Here is a 23122-nt window from a genome sequence, read left to right as displayed (position 1 = left end):
CCATCACCAAACAAACACACCCTCCACAGTTGTTTTTTCACTCTCTCTCTCTCTCTCTCTCTTTGCTTACAGTGTTTACAGTTTTATGAATTACATTCATAAAATGCAGAAATCCCGACATTTGAAAGACTCTATTCATATAATACACGATTTTTTCTGCAAGCATTTCGAAGGTGATCTCATTCCCATCGACACTAAGCGAAGATTACTTCACCTGCTTCTAAAGAAACTATAACTGATGAACGAATGTCCTGAGTCCTAAATGAAGTTCATTAAAAGGCTTATCGGACGTTAGTAGCATAGTGAAATCACATATGAATACTTAGAAGACATAATTGGTTCTTCATAAAGTGTGTAACATAGGGAAATCAAACATGGGAGCACTGCACCTTTTTGTTAATACATTGTTGAAAAATTACCTAGACCTAAACTTCCTAGAGCAAAAATCTTTTAAAATTAATTGATTAAATGGCAGACGGTTCAGTTGGCATTTTGAAAGTGTGCAACAAATATGGGAGCTCTGCACCTTCTTCTTAAGGACACGACGCAGCGATACTAATTGTAGTAAAAATGTCAAAGCCCGAAATTATACGGAGCAAAGAGTTTTAAAATTATTTAATTACGTGGAAGACATAATAGGCTCTTCATCAAGTTGTTCCAAAGACATATCAGAAGTGAATAACATAGGGAAATCAAATGTGGGAGTAATGAACCTTGTTAAGGAAACAATGCATAACATATCTCATGCATTGTTTCCTTATAGTAAAAATTTCTAATTTAAATGAAGCAAGAAGTTTTTTTAATTATTTTATTACATGGAAAACATAATAAGCACCTCCTCATGCGTTTCAGTTAGTATATAACATGAGGAAATCAAATATGGAAGTACTGCACCTTATTAAGAAAACGACGCAGGCGGTATATGAAGACTGTTGTAAAAATGTCCTGTAGAACGAGGAAAGGGTGCCATCCTTATAACTTATAAAGTTGAACACAATAAATAACAGTCACGTATCGCCTACTTTATAAGTTGTAGTGTCTCGTGTTTAATGTCTCCATGTTATTCACTATCTATATATCTATATTATACTAGAAAGTCTTGCAGTCAAAATAAGTCCAATGTATCCACACAAAAATTCTCTAAAATAATATAGTTATTCAGGAGCTTTCATAAGCGCATCCCTTACATTTCTAAGAGCTGCCTTATATACTCATCTAAGGTAAGATCCTACATCTTTAGTATATTCAACGTTGAACCTACCCCACCTCCCCAACAATATGTAGGGTACACTCACACATAATGAAGAATGTTGTACAGCCTCTATAAGTACAAGTACACGGGACTCACTCTCTGATTCATGAAGTTTTCGGTCCGTGAGAACGTACACGAAAACACTAAATGAAAGAAAACAAGAACGACAAAAACAACAACAACAGCCGCGGCATTAAAATTTGTTTGGTTTAAGGAATGCAATGCATACCAAAAGATTGAGGCCAGATTGTAGTTTTGTTGTTGTTGTCTTTTATTTTTCTTTAATCACAACAACAGCAACAGCACCACCACCACCTACCAATACAAACAAAATGCAAAAACCCCAAGAAAAAACTCTTTAGTATAGTAACACCCGCTAAGGGCAGCATCTTGGCTGGTCGGTTGTTTTGCTTGAGATGGCCAGAAACCTTTATGGGCGAGAGGGATTCTCACATTTTACGCAACCTGAGCAGTCAAAGCCACATTTACGCTCAGCTGAGAATCCAAATGTATACGATTCTACAGCTTCAGCTTCATCAATGGAATGTGGCCTCCACGTTTGTCCACAAGCGAACGAACAAACAAACACACAAAGAAAACAAAAGCGGAAGAAGAGCGCTTTTGAATTCAGCACTGAATGGAGTAACCAAACAAAAACCCAGCAGCATCCAAACAGCAGCTTTAGCAACCGAATCTTTAAACATGCTACGAGTTTAACTTAACTACTCCTTACCTTCTGCTCCCATCTTCTGGTGGTGGCCCAAACCCCAAGTATTAAAAAGAAAGAAAAAATGCTGCTGCTGCTGCTGCCGCCGTAAGATGATAATGATGACTATGAAGACACGGCCACGATGATACACCATCATCATCGTTGGCGTAAAGATTTTTGTTTCGTTAAGGAATGCACCGTTTTCATTACTCCAGACACATGCGATGATTAATGACGAGGACAGTGTTTTGGAGTTGGGAACCAACCGAGTGCACATTGCACACACCGCCGTCGCCGCCAAATGGTATGGGAGAATCTTGTAGAGGTTGAGGTGTATTTTTTGTATTGTTGTTGCTGTTGTCATCAGCAACCAACCACGGCCTGCATGTTCTTTGTTCGAATAAAGAAAAATGAGAATATATTTAAAAGAAGCAGAAAAAAATTGTGAACCAAAAATCTATAGAGCTACCAATACCACCATCATCATGGAAGTCGGGATTTTTAATAATATTTCGATATTGAACTGAATCCAATTGTTGATTTAAAGATAAGACAACTTCGTAATGTTATGCAGCGATATAAATGATAAGATGAATGTGTATAGAGGTAATGCATAAAATCGAAAGGAAAATATAATATAAAAATGAAAAAAGGCTTAGTATATATGAATGGAAAGAAGTAGAGCCGGGGAGATAGATGCAATCTCTTGATTAAATTCCAATAAAATGCAATTAATAAATGTAAATACGTGCGAATCGAAATTAATTTATCGGTGCATATTTTTCAATAAAAAAGTGAATTTCTACAATGGTTTTTAACGAAATAATGGTCCTTCGAGGGAGTTGTCAGTCTCGTACTTACAAAGCAGATGAGTGATGAACCCAGTGCGAGTTGATTGTCCACCCAGCAATCACACATAGGTGTTGACCCTAAGCCAAAATCATTTCTATAATTATCTTGAAAGCCCCATAAAAGGTCGAAGGTTCACAAAATTTACTTAAAGATTGGGTGCGCCCCAATGACAAAATTAAAATATGAAGTTGTTGGTAATCAAAAAATAATGGTCCTTCGAGGGCGTTGCAAATCTACTACCATCGAAGCAAAGCTATGATTAGCCAAGACTAGTTTTGACGAATCAAATTAATTTATCTGTGCATATTTTTCAATAAAATATTTCATTTTAGTAATGGTCATTAACAAAACAATGGTCCTTCGATGGAGTTGTCAGTCTCGTACTTAGAAAGGAGATGAATCCTGTGCTAATCGATTGTCAACCCTGGAATCACAAATAGGGCGTGACTTCACACTTAATATTATCATCTTGGAAGCCCAAAACGATCCAAAGTTTCAAATAATTTACTTAAAGACTATGTGGGTCCCAAAGAGGAATGTAAAATATGACGTTGTTGGTAATCAGAAAATAATGGTCCTTCGTGGGAATTGCAAATCTCCTATCATCGGTCATTAACACAATTATGGTCCTTCGAGGCAGTTCTCAGTATCGTATTTAGAAAGTAGGTGAATGATGAACTCAGTACTAGTCGATTGTCGACCCTGTAATCACAGATTGGTGGTGATCGAAAAATTAATAAAATTCAAAGGTTCACAGAATTTATATAGTCCTTCGATGGAATTACCAATCGCATACCATTGAACTAGCCAAGACTAGTTTTGTTTTGACCCAGCCTCCAGGAACTGATGGTGATTCAAGCTCTCGATCCAATAGCAACGGCAAATACAATAACCGATAAGATTCAGATTCACTTTTGAACTACGGCACAAAAAGCAACACATGGAGTTGAACCGGAAGAACAATAATGCAGTAAATTAGAGCCACCTAAGAAGTTTAAACCCTCCCTCCAATTCATTGGAAACAGATCAAAATGTATTAATGTAACAAGTCCTCGACAAAACTGGGCTATTCCGAGAATTTATGACCGAAAGGTAAATTAAACGGAAAATTAAAGTTAAAGAATGTATTGTTTGAAATTGAAAGAAGAGGAAGAGTATTGTTTTAATTGTTACAGAAACGTTGGTCGCCATTATAATATATCACATATAATGAAACCGCACCTGATGATGTACTCAAGTACTACAAAGTCCTCAAAAGGAATATAAAAGCAAACCACCTGATAGTTCACGCAGAAGGGGAAGGCAATGAATTCGATGGAAAGATCAAGTGGAAGGCAACATCTCGGAACAAGGTAATTCAAATTGGATGAGCTGCACACAAGGCCGATGCGCCTGGAAATATTTTTTAAGCTCGGCTTATGGAACAAAAGTTCTGTCACAAGCCACCTAAGTAAGTAAAATAAAATATTGAATTTATTGTGCCGCAAACCTTCATCACTTGTGTTTGAAATCAGTAGGCCAGGACCGAGCACCAAGGTTGCTTGATTTTTTACTTTGGACGCCAATATCAGAAATTTGCATTATCTGAAGTTTTTTGTTAGTTCGCTCAAAAGTCTAGCGTTGGGCGTCAAACAGACCTAATTATATTAGACTTTAATGAAATTCATTGAATCAGAGGCAAAAGGTCTTTCTCCTGGAATCACGATGGCTAAAACGTTGGGCGCCAGTCGTATTTACCAAAAATGTATTGTTCCGGAAGTACTGCTTCGCTCAAAAGTTTAATGACTCTTTCTATATCTTTTTTTATAATATTAAATTCGATTCTGTGTTCAGTCAACACCAGGCAGACAAAATGATCTTCGACGCCAGGGAGATTCTGTGAATTAGAAGAGGATCTGAAAAATTCTGATAAAATATCTACCCTTTGCTAAAAATGTGAAAATTCCAATTATTTTCAAAAGTGTTTTTTTTTTAATCGGAAACATCTCTCACTTCGTATATAAAGTCCATTAGATATTTAAAGAATGTTTCACACGTTGGGCGCCAAAAATGTGAAGATTCTAAAATCTCCTTTCTATATTGGGCGCTATATTAAAAATTTGAAACTCTGAGGAAATTTTGTGAAAACCCACTCTTACTCTTCCTTTTTAGTTGGGCGCCAAATATCATAATTGATTAATTATAGGTCATAAATTAATAAAACTAATGGTCAAAATCTGACTTGTTAGGAGTCCGAATGACATCAACTATCTCCTTATATAAATCATGCTTAAACAAAGGAGTGTCAAATAGAATTCAAAGTCAAATCTATTTATTAATTCTTAAATCCAAATTAACTGACAATTAGACGGATCTACACAATCACAAAAAAACAAAAAAGAAAATCAAGATATTTCAAATGTGCCAACACATAATCTATTAAAATAACAGACGCACACACAAGTTTCCATACGCCATAATCTGCATTCCTTTCCACCCAAACGGCATCAAACGACCATCCAACCAACGAAAAAATATTCCAAACAAACAAAAAATATGTTTCGCCTTGTTCTACAACATGTCGCCACAACCAACAGTAAACCAGTAAATCTTCTTCTATGCGTTTGGATGCCTACAGATATTTTCTTTATTTAAATCAACATTTAACTCCTTTTTTTAGTTCCCAGGTTCTTTGTATAATTTATGTACATCAACATTGTTCGGTTGGTTGGTTGGTTAGTCTGTCGGTCGGTCCGACGATTACGTCGCATAAAATTGATCGTTTTCAATATTTATGAGGCAATCTGATTAAACCATTCATCCGTACTGCTATTCGCTCAAGCCAAAATCTTAAGTATGGATCTGGATCTTTATTAAATAGCTGGCAACTGTAACAAAGCGGACGACCAAGCATGGTCGTCGGTTCGCCACCAACACACGCAAGCAATAAAGATAGCAAGGCCTACATTATCCGGTCGGTCGGTCTATCTAACTTACTGACTCTCTTGCACGCTCACTCTCCTTTCTCTCTCTCTCATTCCTTGCCAAGTCCATAAAAACGAGTTGTGGTATTTGGCGGCCAGCCGCTAACTTTTACTGGAATAAACGATTTCAATGACACCATGATTAATATCAACAGCAAACATAAATCCTGGCAACAAATGCCAAGAGCATCACATCCAGAAATAAAGCAAAGTGCGACGCGTTAGCAACAGCTATCCTCTTGGTCACACTGGACAAAATGGATAATAAAGCATGTTTCTACGAAAGCACTGCAGACAGATTCGGCCAAAAGGAGAATACAGAACAAACCTAAAATAGGTTCGCCGCTAAATAACCATGCAGTTCAATGTCGTACCAAATGAAAATCATAAAAATCGGGACAGTAGGAAGGGGCAAAGGCCGCGTTAAGCGACATGCAAAAAGTAAATATAAATTCTAAACACGCAGATAAGTACCAACCCCACGAGCACAATTCAATAGCGCACCGAACTGCAGCAGAAGCCGACGACAATACTTTCGGCACTTGAAACCAGGTAGGTTTTGGTTGGTTGAGTTGGCTGGCTGGCTTGGCTTAATACTAGTTTAAATCCAGCCAGTGCATAGTTGTCGCTGACTTGCCATCTATGCTGTGGCACTTTGCCATGCTGTCGTTTGCCTGCTATGGCTGTGACAATGCATATTCCTGGAGGAGTTGAAGTGATAGGCAATACTATATGTATGTGGTAATGCTAGTCGCTAATGACAATAATGAAGCATAATCAACAGCGAACAGGTAAATTTGTAAGACAAAAGGTGAGAAATAAAGGAGCACTCGGGAGAGAGAAAAACACCTAATAGACACACTAGTTTAAGATATGAAAATTGAACAAGGACTAAGGCAAAGAAATTGTAAGACGGTAGTATATTTGTCTTAAAGAGAATATCACTGATTATGGAGTTCCCTATCCTCAGAGATAACCCAATATGACTAGAAGTTTAACTTTTAACTGTACATTTTTGACGTTGCCACGAATGCCACGATTTTTGGCATGATACTGTATTTCAACAATTGGGCGCCACAATGACATTTGTAACATAATAGCTATTTAGAGAATTTATTGTTTTATAAGTCTTTAGAATATTTTATAATTGGGCGCCAAAATAATTAATCTGCTGTTTCGAGTATGCCATTAGTTGGGCGCCAAATTTATAAAAGATGAAAAAATTAATATTTAAATATCAAATGTTCGCCGATGAAATATTTGAGGTATATAAAATTATCTCAGGGGTTTTAAGCATGAGAAATAAGGAAATTACAAATCCTAAAACATGGAAAATTCGCTGTGTTCGAAGACTTCACATGTTGGAATTCAACGTTGGGCGCCAAATTGAAAAATGAACTATTTTCTTTGATAAAAAAAAATTTGCACTCCATAAATTTTTAATAACGAAGTTAAGGGGTGTCATTTTTTGGGCGCCAAAGTCAAAATTATGTGAAAAAAATGCATTGAATGTTTAAGCCTGCCAATCGTTGGGCGCCAATATGATAGATCATAAATTGGGAGCAGCAAACATGAAAAATAAATTAACTAAATTTTTTTAAGTTAAAGAAAAACAATGATCTCAAGTGAGTATCGTCTCCAGAATTATTAGAATATTTATTATATCAGATTTCATTTCCATGGTGGTGGAATCTTTACTAATTTCATAAATTATCTGTTAATGCTTACATCATTCAGTTGGGCGCCAATGTTAGGACACTGCAATTAGTTGAAAGCGGACCTGTTAGCTCTCCATAACGTCAGGCTATTTTTAATTCTGCAATTTATGTTCTCAAGACCTACATCATGTTGATAGTGTGGATCGGAAATAGTTATACAAAATCATAAATCAAATCTGAATAGTTGCTAATTTTCACGAGTCACTGCACCTGTTATCATTGGACCTTGGAATCATGGGACACTTTACACATGTTTGTCGCCAAAAAGATTGTAAAATGGGAAACTTTTGAATTTGTATTTGAATTAGAATCAACATACGCACATGTTGGGCGCCAGGGCCGTATTTTTGTTTTAGAAAATATTTAAAATTGAAGCCTTGATGCCGTAATTATAAGTTATAAATATTATTGGCTACACGTTGGTCGCCAATCGTATTTACCAGTAATGTACTGTACCTGCATTACTGCTTCGCTCAAAAGCTTCAGGACTCTATCTATCTTTTTTTAAATATAAAATTCGAGTCTGTGTTCTGTTGGTCAGCAATTGCCTGTTACATATGGGATCCGGTGTGTCAGAGCTCGCTTCGTCGTCACCACTTATTAACCAATTTTGCCGAGGGGACAGATGATCATTTGTTTCGAAGTGATTCTTGCACCACCATCTTTCGTTGGTTTGTTATGGACTCATACGCTTTGTTAAGGACTCATACTGTTTGTTGTATTTTCGATAACAAATAACACGACGGATAGCTAAACGGATCCATTCTGCTTATCCAATTATTTGTTCATATTCGTGCCAAATTCGCTCTTCTACATTAAATCGTTGGGCGCCAAAAAATTCCAAGTTGTCGACTGTGTCAGTGTTCTTATCAAATTTGGCTCTCAAGGTGTATATCGATATGTTGAAGTGTGACACATGTTAGTCTTAAAAAAATTGAGGTCAAGTAACTTTTCATAAATATAGAATCCTATCATCCAGCTTTTACTAGACAGTAAAAATAATCCAAGGAAGATATGCAGGTAAATGATTGCATTGATGATGCTGCAAACTGATTGCATTGATCAGATATTCATTGCTTTGAAAATTAAAAATTGTTAAGCACACACAGAACAATGGCCCCCATTGGGCGCCAATAAAGCTAGACTTCCAAAATTAACAACAATGATCGAACAGCCTTCTAATTAAATTTCAGGCTATTAAAAAACCTAATTCATGTTTCTATTTATAGAATAGTCATGAATCTGCCTCATGTTGGGCGCCACTATGATGGGTTAGGTCATCAGGTCTCTTCCTTGGTTGTTAATTTATGCAAATAAAAAACTTTTTATCTGACTAATTTTGATTAAAAAAAACAAATCATTGCTTCAAGAAATTGATTCATTGAAAGTGATATCATGTTAATAGGAAATTTTTTGCAAACTTTTTTTCCTTGTCTGCGTCTTTAAGTCCGTTCAGATTTTACTAAGCTGTTAGATAAATATGCGAATAGATTTCATGCACGGTCACTGACCTACACATACAAATTATCACAAATGATGGTCGCCCAATATAGATAGTTAACATGCAAAAAATTAATTTAAATATCGCTTTTTGGCAGTTATTTCGAAGCGAATAAGAGAGATAAAAATTAGTATTAGTCATATTTAAGAGCAAACAAATCGAAAAGACAATACTAATAGTAATATTAATGGTATGGGACGCAAAAATGATGACAACATAGCTTATGAAAAAAAATTAATAGTCAAAGATGTTCAAAATTCAAATTAAATTCTTTGCCTTAAAAATAAAATCTTTGTAATGCATAAAATCATTGGATAGTGAAAAAATGTGATAACATAAAGTTAGAAATGTATATTGGGCGCCACTAGTAAAAGAATGACAGTCCTTATACGTATCCTAATTACAATTTTGGACATTTTTCAAAAATTCAGATATAAAATAGAGTCTACATATTTCGGCCAACAACAGTTGTAATGTACCATTAGCTGTTGGGCGCCAAAATGTGTATCAACTCTATCTTATTACTGAAATTTCGAAAATCTACGACACTTTGATTTTTTTTCGATTGGTTGTTTATATATACTGCCTAGCATATAATTCTCCAAAACTGCTGTGTAGTGAAATATTTAACTTACACCCGGAGATAATCGAGCCAATTGGACTTTTAGGACTTAGAACTTTGTACCATGCAACAAAAAATGTACAACAACAAAATAACTCATTGTGAATTTCCCTCTGAAAACGAACTCAACTTAACTAAAACTATGCACGTTGGCGCATGCATAATATTACCATGAACAACCTTTGCATCCAGAAAAAAGGGGGATACACAATCCATTCAGGCATACACTGGCTGGCGGCAAACACCACTTTACTTCACGGCTATTCGCAGTGTCTGAAAATGATTTGTGTTGTTGTGAAACGCAAACGCGGAGAACCCGAAAAAGAGCCGGCAACGTTCCCAACAATTGCCAACCCGAAAAGGTATTTAAACTAAAACTTCTGCCTACCATGAAAGAAAGAACCCAACAGAAGAAGAAGAGAGACTTTAGATATTTCTACTAACTTATTCTTGGCAAAATCGACCAACAACAAAAAACAGAACACAACCCCAGAATCAAGTCAACCATTCAGCTTAAACAGTCATTGATCGTGGTCGTTTTGCTTTTTTTTGGATGGTGGAAAAGTAGTATGACAACATTTTTTCTGTTATCCGTTGGCTAAAGGAATTTCTTATTCTTGTTCTTCTTTTGGGGATTTTGCAATGGCCCATATGACTGAATGTAAGAGATCTGTTTTTGAGAATGGTGTAGTGTGTGAGAAAGAACTTGATTTTTTTATATGCGCGCAGAGATACACATAAACTTTAAATGCCTTATATTTTTTCCCAAGAGTTCCCTTTTTATTTAAAAAAGAAACAAAAAACAAAAACGAAAATATTGAGTCAGCGCAGGAAGAAGACTATATGAAATTCCTGAATCTACTTTATTCAAAATTAATCATAGTTTAGTTATCTTCAGAAGAATTTGTGAATGTTGGGCGCCATTGTGTAGTCAAATTGTGTGATTTAGTTATTTTTATTAAAGTTTGAACAGTAGTTATACGCAATAAGAAGTGGGTTTTTTGAATATGTTCTTTGATAAGAGGACCTTCAGATCTTCCATAAGAAGAGCTTCAAGTCTTCGACAAGAAGAGCTCCAGTTATTCGATAAGAAGACCTCCATGTCTTCGGTAAGAATAACTCAAGCTCTTCGATAAGAAGAGCTTTAAGTTTATTTTACTATCCTAGCCACCGGTCCATTGAAAAGAATGCTTAGAACCATCCCTGTCCACATAGGCAACAGAAATTCTAAAAAAATCCGAATACTTTCATTGAAGATATATTCGCTGCTATATATACGAGTTACGCGACCTGATATCATTGAACCCTGCATTCAACGGACACTTTACACATGTTGGGCACCAAAAAGATTGTAAAAGGGAAAACTTTTGAATTTTCTGCTGCTTGGGCGCCAATACTATCGTAATACGACAAAATTTATGAATTTTTATTTGTTGGGATTATGCTATGGTGGTAATGACCGTGCAATTTCCTTATCAATTAATTATTAAACCTTAATGTCGTAGTTGTATGTTATAAATATTATTGGCTACACGTTGGAGACTCCCAAGTGCGATTTTTGGCGTTGGGCGCCAATAATACACACATAAATTAAAAAAAAGATATGTGTGGCTGAAATTGAACCGATTTTCAACTCGTTTGTGATGGATGTATATTAAAATTGCAGTAAGTTTAAATAGACCTTAAATATACCACGGGTTTTGCCGCACGTTGGGCGCCAATAATACAACAATAACATGTGTGAGTGGAATTAAACTGATTACGACGTGTTTTGAACTCGTTTGTGAAGGATGTATTCTCGTCACCGGGTTAGGTGGATATAATGGACATATTTGATCGGAGAATAGCCCGAAATAGTTCGTGTATTTGGCGCAAAAGTTATGATCTATAAAACCTTCCCGTTTCGAGTCTCGGACGTCAAAAGTTTCACTACAATCTGAATGTATTCCAGTTAGGGGTTGACAAAGCCCCTTAAGAAGTATTAATCCTTAATATTAGAAACCTTGTTGGCCACACGTTGGGCGCCAAATACGATAAGATAAAGACGTGTGTGAGAGAAATTAAACTGACGTGTTTGAACTGACTTGTGAAGGAGGTATTCTTTTCACCGGGTTAGGTGAATATAATGAACATATTTGATCTGAGAATAACCCGAAATAGTTCGTATATTTGGCGCAAAAATTATGATCTATCACACATTCCACTTCCGATTCTCGAACGCCAAAAATATAACTACAATCTGAATATATTTCAGTTAGAGGTTGACAAAAACTCTTAAGAACTAAACGTATCGCTCCATATTTCACAACTATTTCACAACTAATCGAAATAAAATCCACAAAATATCAAAATATGAACTTGCATTTAAAAAGTTCATGAATGTGATCTGGCATTCTCACACATTAAATTATATAGTTTAGATTGTCAAGTTTATTTCTTTTCTACTTTTTTCACACAACTTTTTTTTGTAGTTGTTGCCCGGGATCATGCCTGTGGCATGGCTGTTATGGGAGCATATTTTCTTTTTTGTATACAAACTTCAGAAACAGGCTGGCAACAGACAGACAGACATACATACATACCGACATTGAATCAAATGATTCATAGCCTTGCCGTTTCATTTTATTCAGAGCGTCTGGGCGCGTTAATCTCACGATAATATTGGTGATAATGTCTTTGTGTTGATCTTGCTAAAATATCATGATGATGGCCAATATCGACTTCATCATCATTATGAACATCCTGGCAGGGAATCTTGTTTTACTAAAACATGGATACACACACACATTCAGGCATTCTTGCCACAGCTTAATGCTACAACAGCCCACAGCGCATAAATATGCATCTCTCTGGTCAAATCTTTGGGAAAAATCTCTTTCCACTTCAAAGCAGAAGATTAAAGTTTTTTTTGTTTATAAAGTATTCAGATCAGTATGACCACCACGCAGCCAGCCAAAATGTTCACAAAAGGCCCATAAAATAAAACAGGAATTTTCAAAGTTAATTGAGCAATAAAGGAAAAATTATGAAATTTGCCAAGTTAATGAGTTAATTAAATGGAGGGGGGTATATTTAAGTTACAAATGATAAAATATCGAATTTAAGCTTGAAGCGGACGAAAAAAAGCTAGAGGCTCTACAGCAGATAATGCACTTGTTGCCAGGCTAACTTGGGGTTCTCTCTGTCCAAAAAAACTGTGGTTTCGGACTTGTTTACTCACGCACACACAAATATATTTTTCTCACTTCTTTTTCTGCCTTTTTTGGAATCTCTGGAAGTGCAACAAAGGCAGGTGCGGCAGCACTAAAACCTGCCACAAAGGAGTTAAGCTGCTGCGGATATATTTAAGGCTAATTAATTAACATTTTTACGCATTTATTGAAAGGTTTCCAATTACCAAGTCATCTTTGGTAGTGCAGAGACCTCCTTGTCTTGCCAATAACCACAAATTTAGTTATAAATTTTAAGAATTTGTTTTTTTTTCTCTCTCTCTCTCTCTCTTTTTGGTTTTAGTAGACGATCGTAAACTGGGAATTTTGTGTGTTCTTGAACTTGATAAAGCCGATGTGTCAACACATTTCGTTCCTTATTTGGGGAGGGAAACTATTTTAATTTTAAGATAAGATTTTTGATTTGCAAATGTGGTATTAAGAGCTTTGTAAGATAAGTGAAATATTTTGACTTCTGTAAATGTTGATAATTGGGATCGCGGATTAAAGAAGGCAAACAATTCCGAAGAGATGAGAGTTCGTCTTCATAAAATTTCCAAATGAATTTATCAATATATTTAAGTAAATGCCATCCCCAGATAAAATCGATTTCTCTTTGAAGTTTCACTTTACACATGTTGGGCGCCAAAAATATTGTAAATTGGGAAACTTTTAAATTTGTTGCTTCTATTGGATCTTGAAATCAACATACACAAATCTTGAACACCAAGAATATCGTAAAGCGGCAAATTTCTGAATGTCAATGTGGTGGAAATTTGCTGCGTTGGTAATGGCTATACCCACTCGCGAGAATCAAATTAATTATGAACCATTGATGTCAGTAATTATACGTTATAAGTATTTTACATCATGTTGGCCATACGTTGGGCGCCAAATACGATTTTTTTTTAGAATTCACAGTTATACAACTTCCACCACAATCTAACTTTCGGTGGTTCCATATTCTGAGCTTGGGCAATATTTCATGATATTTGCACCCTCTTTACCGACTAGAGGTCAACAAATATTACTAATATTCAGTACAGCCCTTTTAATTACTTGACCAGATTCCCTTCACCGTGGGTTGTGTTGTGATGTTCGGATTTCAATTGTGGCCTATAGATCGACTCGAAAAAAAACACAAAAAAATTAAGTTTTCGGTCCACTTTATTCCAAAAATAATTATCTGATTGTCATAGAAAATTATAAGCGTTGTCCTTGACCATACCTGGATTCTCGTAGACAATTTCAAAGCGATCAGCGCTATATTTTCGCCCTCTAGGGTAGTAATGGGTTACTAAATAATATTTGAATACGTAAGCCCCTGCAAATATTTAAGTGTGACTGCCACATCCGAGTACATACGACAATATAATTGGTATCAATTTAAAGGTCAACCACTCATCTTGCATAAACTATCAACTTTTCGGGTATATATCCTTCAGGGGTAAATAAATACGCTGTAGAATGCAAATTTTGTAATTTATCACACAAATGTCAGGGTCCATTTGACCCGCTAAATATTGACCGATCTTTATCAAAACGGGCATGTTTATTCTTCTCCATGTAAAAATTCGCGATGTTTGGGCCATAATTGCGGCCTTTGGAGCGACCAGAAAATCAGACAAAAATACAGTTTTTGGTCCATTTCATCCCCTAATATTAACCAATTTTTTCCACAAACGATAGGGGTCTTCATTGGGCCGAACACATGCTACAACCAAAATGTCGTGAAGATTGGTCCATAACTGTGGCCTGTATCATGTTTACAAATTATAATGGACAGACGGACGGACGGATACACCTGTCTAGATCGACTCAGTCGAGATATGACGATCGGTATACTTTAAGGTGGGTCTAGGACCAATATTTCGCGGCGTTACAAACTCTTGGGGCTGCACAAAGCTATAATACCCTGACAACATAGTTGTGTAGGGTATAAAAATTCAGTGCAATTTCCCGATTAATTAATGATGAAACCTTGATGGCGTATTTATAAGTTATAAATATTTTTGGCCACACGTTCGGCGCCAAATACAATTCTTTTTTACATATTCACAGTTATAAAAAACTCAGTGCAATTTTCGATCAATTAATTATGAAAATTTGTTAAGAAACCTTGATGTCGTAGTTGTAAGTTATAAATATTACACAACATGTTGGCCACATGTTGGGCGCCAAATACGATTTTTTTAATATTCACAGCTATAGAAAACTCAGTGCAATTTCCCAACCAATTAATTATGAATCCTTGATGTAGTTACATGTTTTAAATATCATTGGCCACACATTGGGCGCCAAATACGATTTTTTAAGATTCATAGTTATACAAAAACTCAGTGCAATTTCCCGATTAGTTAATGATGAAACCTTGATGGTGTAGTTATAAGTTATAAATATTATTGGCCACACGTTGGGCGCCAAATACGATTTTTTGAAATATTCAAAGTTATAGAAAACTCAGTGCAATTTCCCGATCAATTAATTATGAAAATTAAGTATGAAACCTTGATGTCGAAGTTATAAGTTTAAATATTATTGGCCGCACTTTGGGCGCCAACTACTATTTTTTTTTATATATTCACAGTTATAGAAAACTTAATGCAATTTTCGATCACATAATCACGAAACCTTGATGTCGTAGTTGTACGTTATAAATATTATTGGCCACACGTTGGACGCCAAATATTATTTTTTTAATATTCACTGTATTAAGAACTTTGTAAGATAAGTGGAATATTTTGACTTCTGTAAATGTTTATAATTGGAATCGCATACATTTAATTTCCAAATGTATTTATTTATATATTACTGAAAATTCATCAACGGATAATACCAATTTTTCGTTATTATAGGGTACCAATATAGATATAGAGAAAGTCCTTGCAATTTTTATTTAAAAAACCCTTACGATTTTCTTCATAGTCTTTTTTCACAAAAGACTTATCTAAAAAAATGTTTGACGAAGTACCAGCTATATTTTTAATGGAACACAATAAGACCTTTTCAAAAAAAGACTAATGTATAAAGGGCCTTTAGCATTAAAGGCTTTAACATTTTTCTATATTCTTCTATGAAGACTCTAAGGTATTTTTTATAGCAGATACAAATAGCTTCTACATCGAAGAGTCAAATTTCTTCAATAAATACAGTAAATGCTTATTCATAAAAATGGCTTCTAAGGACAATTAGTCTTCTCCATAAAGACGGTTAACTTAGAAAAACGTAGGAAAATCCTCATAGAAACTCCGAAGGTATTTTTCAATAGAAAATACTAATAAAAGATAAAAAAGACTCATAAACAGAAGAAGGCTTTTTTAATTTAAAAAAATAGAAATTGTATTTCTTAGAGGATCGTCAAAAAAAATAAAATAAAAAAACATAAGAGCTTTATCATGAAGACCGTACTGACTATTTCCAGTCTCATAGGTCTCCTAGTATTTTTATTATTTTATTATTTTTATTATTTATTTATTTTATTTTTTTATTTTTATTATTTTTTTGTTTTGATAACTTCGATCACTACTACCCCATTTAACATCTCAATATTACCCCTAAACAAAAGTTCTTTTCCATATAAGTTTTGAATTAACAAGTCGACAACTAGAAAAACAATTAACTTCAATTAATATTTAATTTCAAATCACTGGCCCGTCTCCATGAACATTCAACTAACATTAAAATACTCAATACAGACAAACAGTGAACAAAAAAAGTTCTAATCATTTGTTAATTAAATTATCATTGATGTGTTAACATAAATTTAAGTGATTGTCAATAAACACTGAACTGGGACTCGAATGGACTGGACTGGCCAGGGCTTAGATGTTGTGAGCCAACCGACAGACGACAATCACCGTTCATTCGTTCAATGGTCATGTTGTAGTTATAGCCAACAAGCAATCAAATAACCGTCCAACCAATCAACCATCATGAAATACGTGCTATGGCTTTTCTATGCATGTATCTTTGCCTCAACTCCCTATCCTCCCTTCGTCCATCAGATCACAGCCATCCATCCATCAGCGCCACTGAGTGTAGTTTAATTAACATATGAAAAGTTTAATGCCGATCGATTTGTTGATTCAAAGAATATTTATTAGTTGTGTATTAAAGTCAAGCGCGAATTCATGCAAAAAAATAAAATGAAATAAAAAAAAAACAAAACAAATAATTAATTAATGTGTGTGTTTGGTTTGGTTTGTCTTAATGGATGATGGCGTTGATGATATTAATTGCCGCCATAGCTAAAAATTGTAACTGTGCGATTTTAATCGATTTGAAACGCATCTCCAAATAAAATGAAAGCAAATGGAGGTTTGGTGCGAAATTTGTTAATAACTTATTTTATAAAAAATTCATTTTTTTGAGATCCATAACATTCATGGTAAATTATTTATTTTCCAAATATTTGTTTAAATTTAAAAGTTGGATTTTTGCCTTTATTTGCTTAACATAATTTCAAGGTTTGATAGTCTGCCGACAAGTGGTTGATTAATATTTGAGGTTCTATTGAATTTGAAAAAAATTAGGTTACTTTGAAATTTATTTATAAAAACTGGAATTTCCGAAAGCCATTATTGAAACTAAAGAACTATATGAGCGAGAAATGACTCAACTCCTCTGTTTGTTCGGTGAAATAAAGTTAGAGGTTACAATATTTAAGACGAAACTTTGAAGTTCAAAGCAGATGTTTTGATATTGAAAATGACATACAATAGAGATCGCTTGTAACGGCAGTCAAAGGACCGACGAAATTCGTTATACTAGTTATAAAATAAACGGCAGAACTTTTGTGGAACACATATTAATATCGATGTGTCGATTTTGAATTATGACAAAAATCCCCGTTTCTAATAGGTACCAGATAACAATGTCTACCAATTTTTTAAAATTTAAAAAATTCATTTTGCTGTAGTTTGACTTTCAGACATTGTTGTTGAAACAACCCTAATATTTTGCACAATGGGCTGAGTTGTCAGCCGGTGGTGGAGTTAGACTCGGTTCGTTTTGAATTAAAAAAATGGCTCAAAGCATTGGAATCTCCTATTGTTCTATATAGGTCCATTATTTGATACAATTCCAGATATTAAAATTCTTAGCACATTTTTCAAGCACGCAATTAAAAACGATAAGTTCAGCTCTTATATGAGACCTATGTAAAAAATTAGTATATTATTATTTAAAAAAATACATCAGACTGTTTTCATCCGCTGAGAAACCAGAAAACAAAATTCTTGGAAAAATAACTTCAATATACATTAAATGATTAGTATAACTACATTTATAATTTGTCTGTTATTCTACTGGAACCTGCAGTTCGAAATACCAAGGACACTTCGGTGGGACAATGACCTTCAATATACATGAAATATAGATATACTCTCCCTTATATGCGATCACGATCATTTTCTGTCAGAAGTTTTTTTTTAATCGGCTGAGAGAACGAAATGTTTAAAAAGGTCTTGCACCTTTCAAACACCGAAAACGAAGCATCATCACATTGACATTGAAATTGTCTGAAGGGAGGTCTGTTATTCTTTTGGAACCTTAAATTCGAAATTATAATTAATTCGGTTGTCATATCTGGTCAGGGTATTCGAAAACATAAAAAAATCGCTCGGAACTATGAAAGTCTACTATATTGAAATTTTTTTCGAATTGAAAAATGTATTTATGAAGCGAGCCAACTGATGGATCACATAGAAGGGAAGGGCCACTAATTCGAGGGTAAGATCAAGTGGAAGCAACATCTCGAAGTATGATTTATCAAATAGGAAAATCTGCGCACAAGACCGCCGCGCCTGTAAATCTTTTTTTAAGCTCGACTTATGGAACATATGTTTTATAACAAGCCAGATAATATTAAGAAGAAGAAAAATCATGGCCGTCATGTAATTTTAGCCATGTAAAATTAATGAGGTCTAATGTAAAAAAATGGGGTCTGACAACCTTAAATTTCCAATTCCTTTTAAAACCATAATATATGACCTTCTAAAACACCAACACCACTCGGGACCTTGGATATGGAAGCTATATAAAAATATAGACCTTCATGGAAAACTGTTCATCTGATTTGGATTGGACGGCGCCTTAATATGGAGGATATACCAGATCATGGTACCGTCATGTCAGTTCAGCCATGTAAAATTAATAAGGTCTCATGTAAAAATAATGGGGTCTCATGTCCTCTGGCAACCTTAAATTTCCAATACCTTTTAAAAAGTTAACCTTGGATATGGAAGCTATATAAAAATATAGACCTACATGGAAAACTGTTCATATGATTGAATACGACGGGACTTTAGTATGGAGGATATGATAGATCCTCTTAACAGCCAAATTTAGACATATGGACCTATATAGAAAATTGTCTGCCATGAGGTATTTTGTCTTCTTAATTCGGGAATATAGCAAATTCGGTCGAAGAATGAGCCAAGGGACACCTATAATATAAAATCGTTCGGAATACCTATGAACCTACATTAAAGTTTTTTTTCAGCCAGAAGATTGAATAAAGTCATGGGAACCCATACCACTGGCCGCCATGCACTATGCTTTGTTTCGATAGCGGAGTTTCTGATTTGACGACCTCTTATTTCGTAAATGCTAAATTAGCTTTCATCTGAAAAAAATACAAAATTCCGAGGGCTTATGTATGTAGTTATGTGCAAATTTAATGCGTTTTTTTGTTTTTTGTATCTTTACTTGTGATATGCATGACTTTCTTCGGGCTACTCTACCGTGATAACCAGCTTTGCGTAAAATTTCTATTTCAAATGGGGTCGTACCATCAGATGGTCCAATATATAATATTAGTATAATTTTTAATACTAATAATTTTCTATCTTCATTTATAAAAACAATAACAAACAATGGCTAATTGAACAGGGTTGCACTGCAACCCTATTTCTACTGAAGTTATAGAAGTGACGGTCAATCGATCGGCCTTTTTTATTTTTTGTTGCCAGACAAAGCGGCTATTACAAATAATTAAATAATAAAGAAAGCACAGAAAAAAACATGCAATTCGTTTTAAGATCATCCATCCAGCAATAAAATTAAACACAAACAGAAGAAACTTCGGAGGGGGTACACAGGGGCAGCAGTCGGTCGGGCCATAATAAAACAAACGCTATTAGTGAGGTTAAACAAATGGAAGTGTTAACTGACAGATGTAAACAGACAGAACAGAACAAACAGATGGATAAATGTGAGGCCGACCGACCGACAGACAGACACAGAGATAATTTGCAAGACTTGGCAAATTGTAAGTGTTGTTGTTTTATATGAACAACAACAAGAACAAAAAATAATGCTGCTAGTCTGGCATTAACTGAATGGCTGCTGCTGTCGCTGTTCAAATCTCATCAGCAGACATTCAGACGGACGGACGGACGGACAGACAAACATTCATCCAAGCAGCACAGTCATCATTAAATAGCGTAGAATTTGCTTGGGTGTTCGGTGTTGTTATGCACTTGTGTTTATTTAGCAAATTGTTTGGCCATTCCATACGTCCCTCCAATATTTTTTTTTTATTTTCGCCTGCTCGATTGTCAGTCATTCCAGCCAAGCCAGGCCAGGCCATGCCATGTGAACATTGTTAGTTTAACTGTTTCCTTTGCGTTTACCAGCCAGCCTGCCCGACTGCCTTGCATTGCTTTTATATGTTGCCATAAATTTTGCCAAGATTATTGCAAATTGTTTTTTGAAGCAAAGTAACAACAACAACAAAAACGAAGTATATAAGGAATTTAATTAAAGTGTCAATTTAATCCAATTTTATTCGACAACAATCTTGCCAGTGTTTTCCCAGTTGCTTGTATCTTGTTCTTCCCATTTTTTTGTGGGCTTTAACAATTTATTGGCTAATTTATGATGTTATCCTCCTCCTCCCCGTTGTTGAAGAAGGAGTAAAAATGTTTCTTTTTTGGATTAACAATAAAGACAATTATAATTATGTTATTATATTAACATCAAGAGCATGAAACATTTATTGAATCATTTAATTAATTACCCATTTAAATGAAGCCCTATAATTTATATTTATTTATGTTTCATTTATCTGTGGCATTTTTTCTTAGGAATGTAGTTTAAAGGCAAATGTACTAATTAAAGATTAATTCTCCTTGAGTTCCGATTAAATCACCCTCACATAGAATTTGGGTAATTTTTTTATAGTAACTGTTTGTGGTAATAAGTGAAAGACTTACATACCATCATTTATGCAAATTAATTATGAATCATTTTTATTTTAAAGATTGTTGTACTGATTATAGATTAATTTTTCCTTAAGTTCCAATGAAATCACCCTCACATCGAATTTGGGTATTTTTTATTCCCAGAAGTTGTACCTATTAGATAAACAATCGATGTTTGTTTAAGGAATACCTAAGGAAAAGTCATTTCCCAAGAAAATATTTTGATTTTGAAGGAGTATTAAGTAATTGTTGAGTAAATAATCCATTAAACAGGTAGAAGGAAACCTTTCTTGTTTATGCAATTGGGACTTCGTACTCACTGCCGAATCAAGTTGAAAATGAAAGCAGGTAGACGCTGTAATTTGTTTTCGAATATATACGTTTATAAATATTCGTAATACTAGTGAAAATGTTGTTTGAGAATTATATGAATTAAAATATTTGAGTTTCACAAGAATACTTCGAATAACAAAAAAACTTTCTTGATGATAAATAATTTTATAGTTATGAGGTTGTAGCCCTCATGCAGTCACCTCGGTTTCAATTGGACATACATTAAAAAATTGGCAAATTTTATATTCTTTAAGAAATCGTAATACTTAAATAAAGAAACATAGTTCGGAAAATTAAGTTTGTGTCTTTAAAACCAGTAAGGAATTTAGTAAAGTCGGACGGGGCCGACTATATGATACCCTTCACCACTTTGGGTATATTCAACAGATGAATCCTAACATACGTCGCATTTTAAAAGGACCAGTAAAATGAAATTTGATCCATAAACATGTCATTCTGGAACCGATACTATTTTTTTCATTTGGTCAGATATAGAAGCTATATCTAAATCTGAACTGATTTCAGGAAACTTAACACACATCATTATATACCTAATTCATTACGCTGTGCCACATTTCGTGCAGACCGAAAGATATTAAGGGACTTTAGTACACCATTTGGCTTAAATCGGGAGCTATATCTAAATCTGAATCGGGAGCTATATCTAAATCTAGACCTAATTCATTACGCTGTGCCAATTTTCGTGCAAATCGAAAGATATATAGGGACTTTGGTGCACCATTTACATTAAATTGGACGAAAATATATATGTGGGAGCTATATCTAAATCTGAACCGATTTTTCCCAATTTCAATAGGGTTCGTCCTTGGGCCAAATAAGTGACCTATGCCAAATTTCATCCAAGTTGGACAGACGGACATGCGTAAATCGACTCAGAAAGTAATTCTATGCAAATTCTCAAAAGGAACCATGGGTCTATCTCGATTCCTTTTGCCTGTTACAAACATATGCACAAAGACATAATACCATGTACCACTGTGTGGTGAAGGGTATACATAGATTGGAAATTAAGGCCTAAAGTATTGCTATGTCAAGACATGGACCTACATAAAAAATTCGGCAAGGAGATATTTTCTCCCCTTATATTCTAAAGCCATTTTTTTTGGAAAACGCTTCTAACTGTTTTAAAATACCTTTAAATGGTGTCAAAAATATGGCACATTGGAATAATCCAAATACTGAATTACAGAAACCTAGCTGGAAAAAATAGATAGGTAGCCCTGTGAGGTGATTGTGTCAAAATATGGGACTACATTGGAAATTCTCTGACGGAAATGGTTTAATAATCTGAGAAAGACAAATGTTTTTAATAATATACACATTGATTGGATATCAAGATTATCAAAATACCTAAAATGAGACGGGATGATTTTTACGATATCCAATAGTTTCTGGGCTAACGTCTATCATTAGGCTTTCAGACACCAGTTCAGTTAAGACTATTGTACATTCGGACTATTGTACATTTTATAGGCGGGCATAACCTCTATTCCTACTATTATCTTTGAAATCTGGACAATTTTTTCAAATAAATAAAAATTTTCAGCTCTTGAACCAAGTTTGAAGTAATTTTTTTAACTTATTTTTTCACTTACCATTACTAGGTTTCTGGGGTATTTCGGCAGGATCAATGCCGCGACTCTGGAATATCGGTGATACCACGGTACAGTTCGGACTAAATTGTTCCAATATTGATGAACCACCCGGTGATGCCAAGGCGGCTGCAACGGGTGGTGGA

General features: G+C 34.8%; 1 protein-coding gene across 1 annotated transcript in view; it reads right to left on the bottom strand.

Annotated features, from left to right (window-relative positions):
- Positions 1-23122, bottom strand: part of LOC133324100 (glypican-4) — a 159616-nt gene extending 136494 nt beyond the window's left edge. The window contains exon 1 of the mRNA XM_061532985.1: positions 22980-23122. The gene's annotated coding sequence lies outside the window, so the exon portion shown is untranslated. The remainder of the gene's footprint in view (positions 1-22979) is intronic.

Source organism: Musca vetustissima, unplaced genomic scaffold (genome assembly GCF_032173495.1).
Source record: "Musca vetustissima isolate MV318-11 ecotype Yass unplaced genomic scaffold, APGP_CSIRO_Mvet_v1 utg11960, whole genome shotgun sequence".
Taxonomy (NCBI): domain Eukaryota; kingdom Metazoa; phylum Arthropoda; class Insecta; order Diptera; family Muscidae; genus Musca; species Musca vetustissima.
The sequence above is the reverse complement of the archived record's forward strand: the minus strand, read 5'-3'. Positions and strand labels throughout refer to the sequence as shown.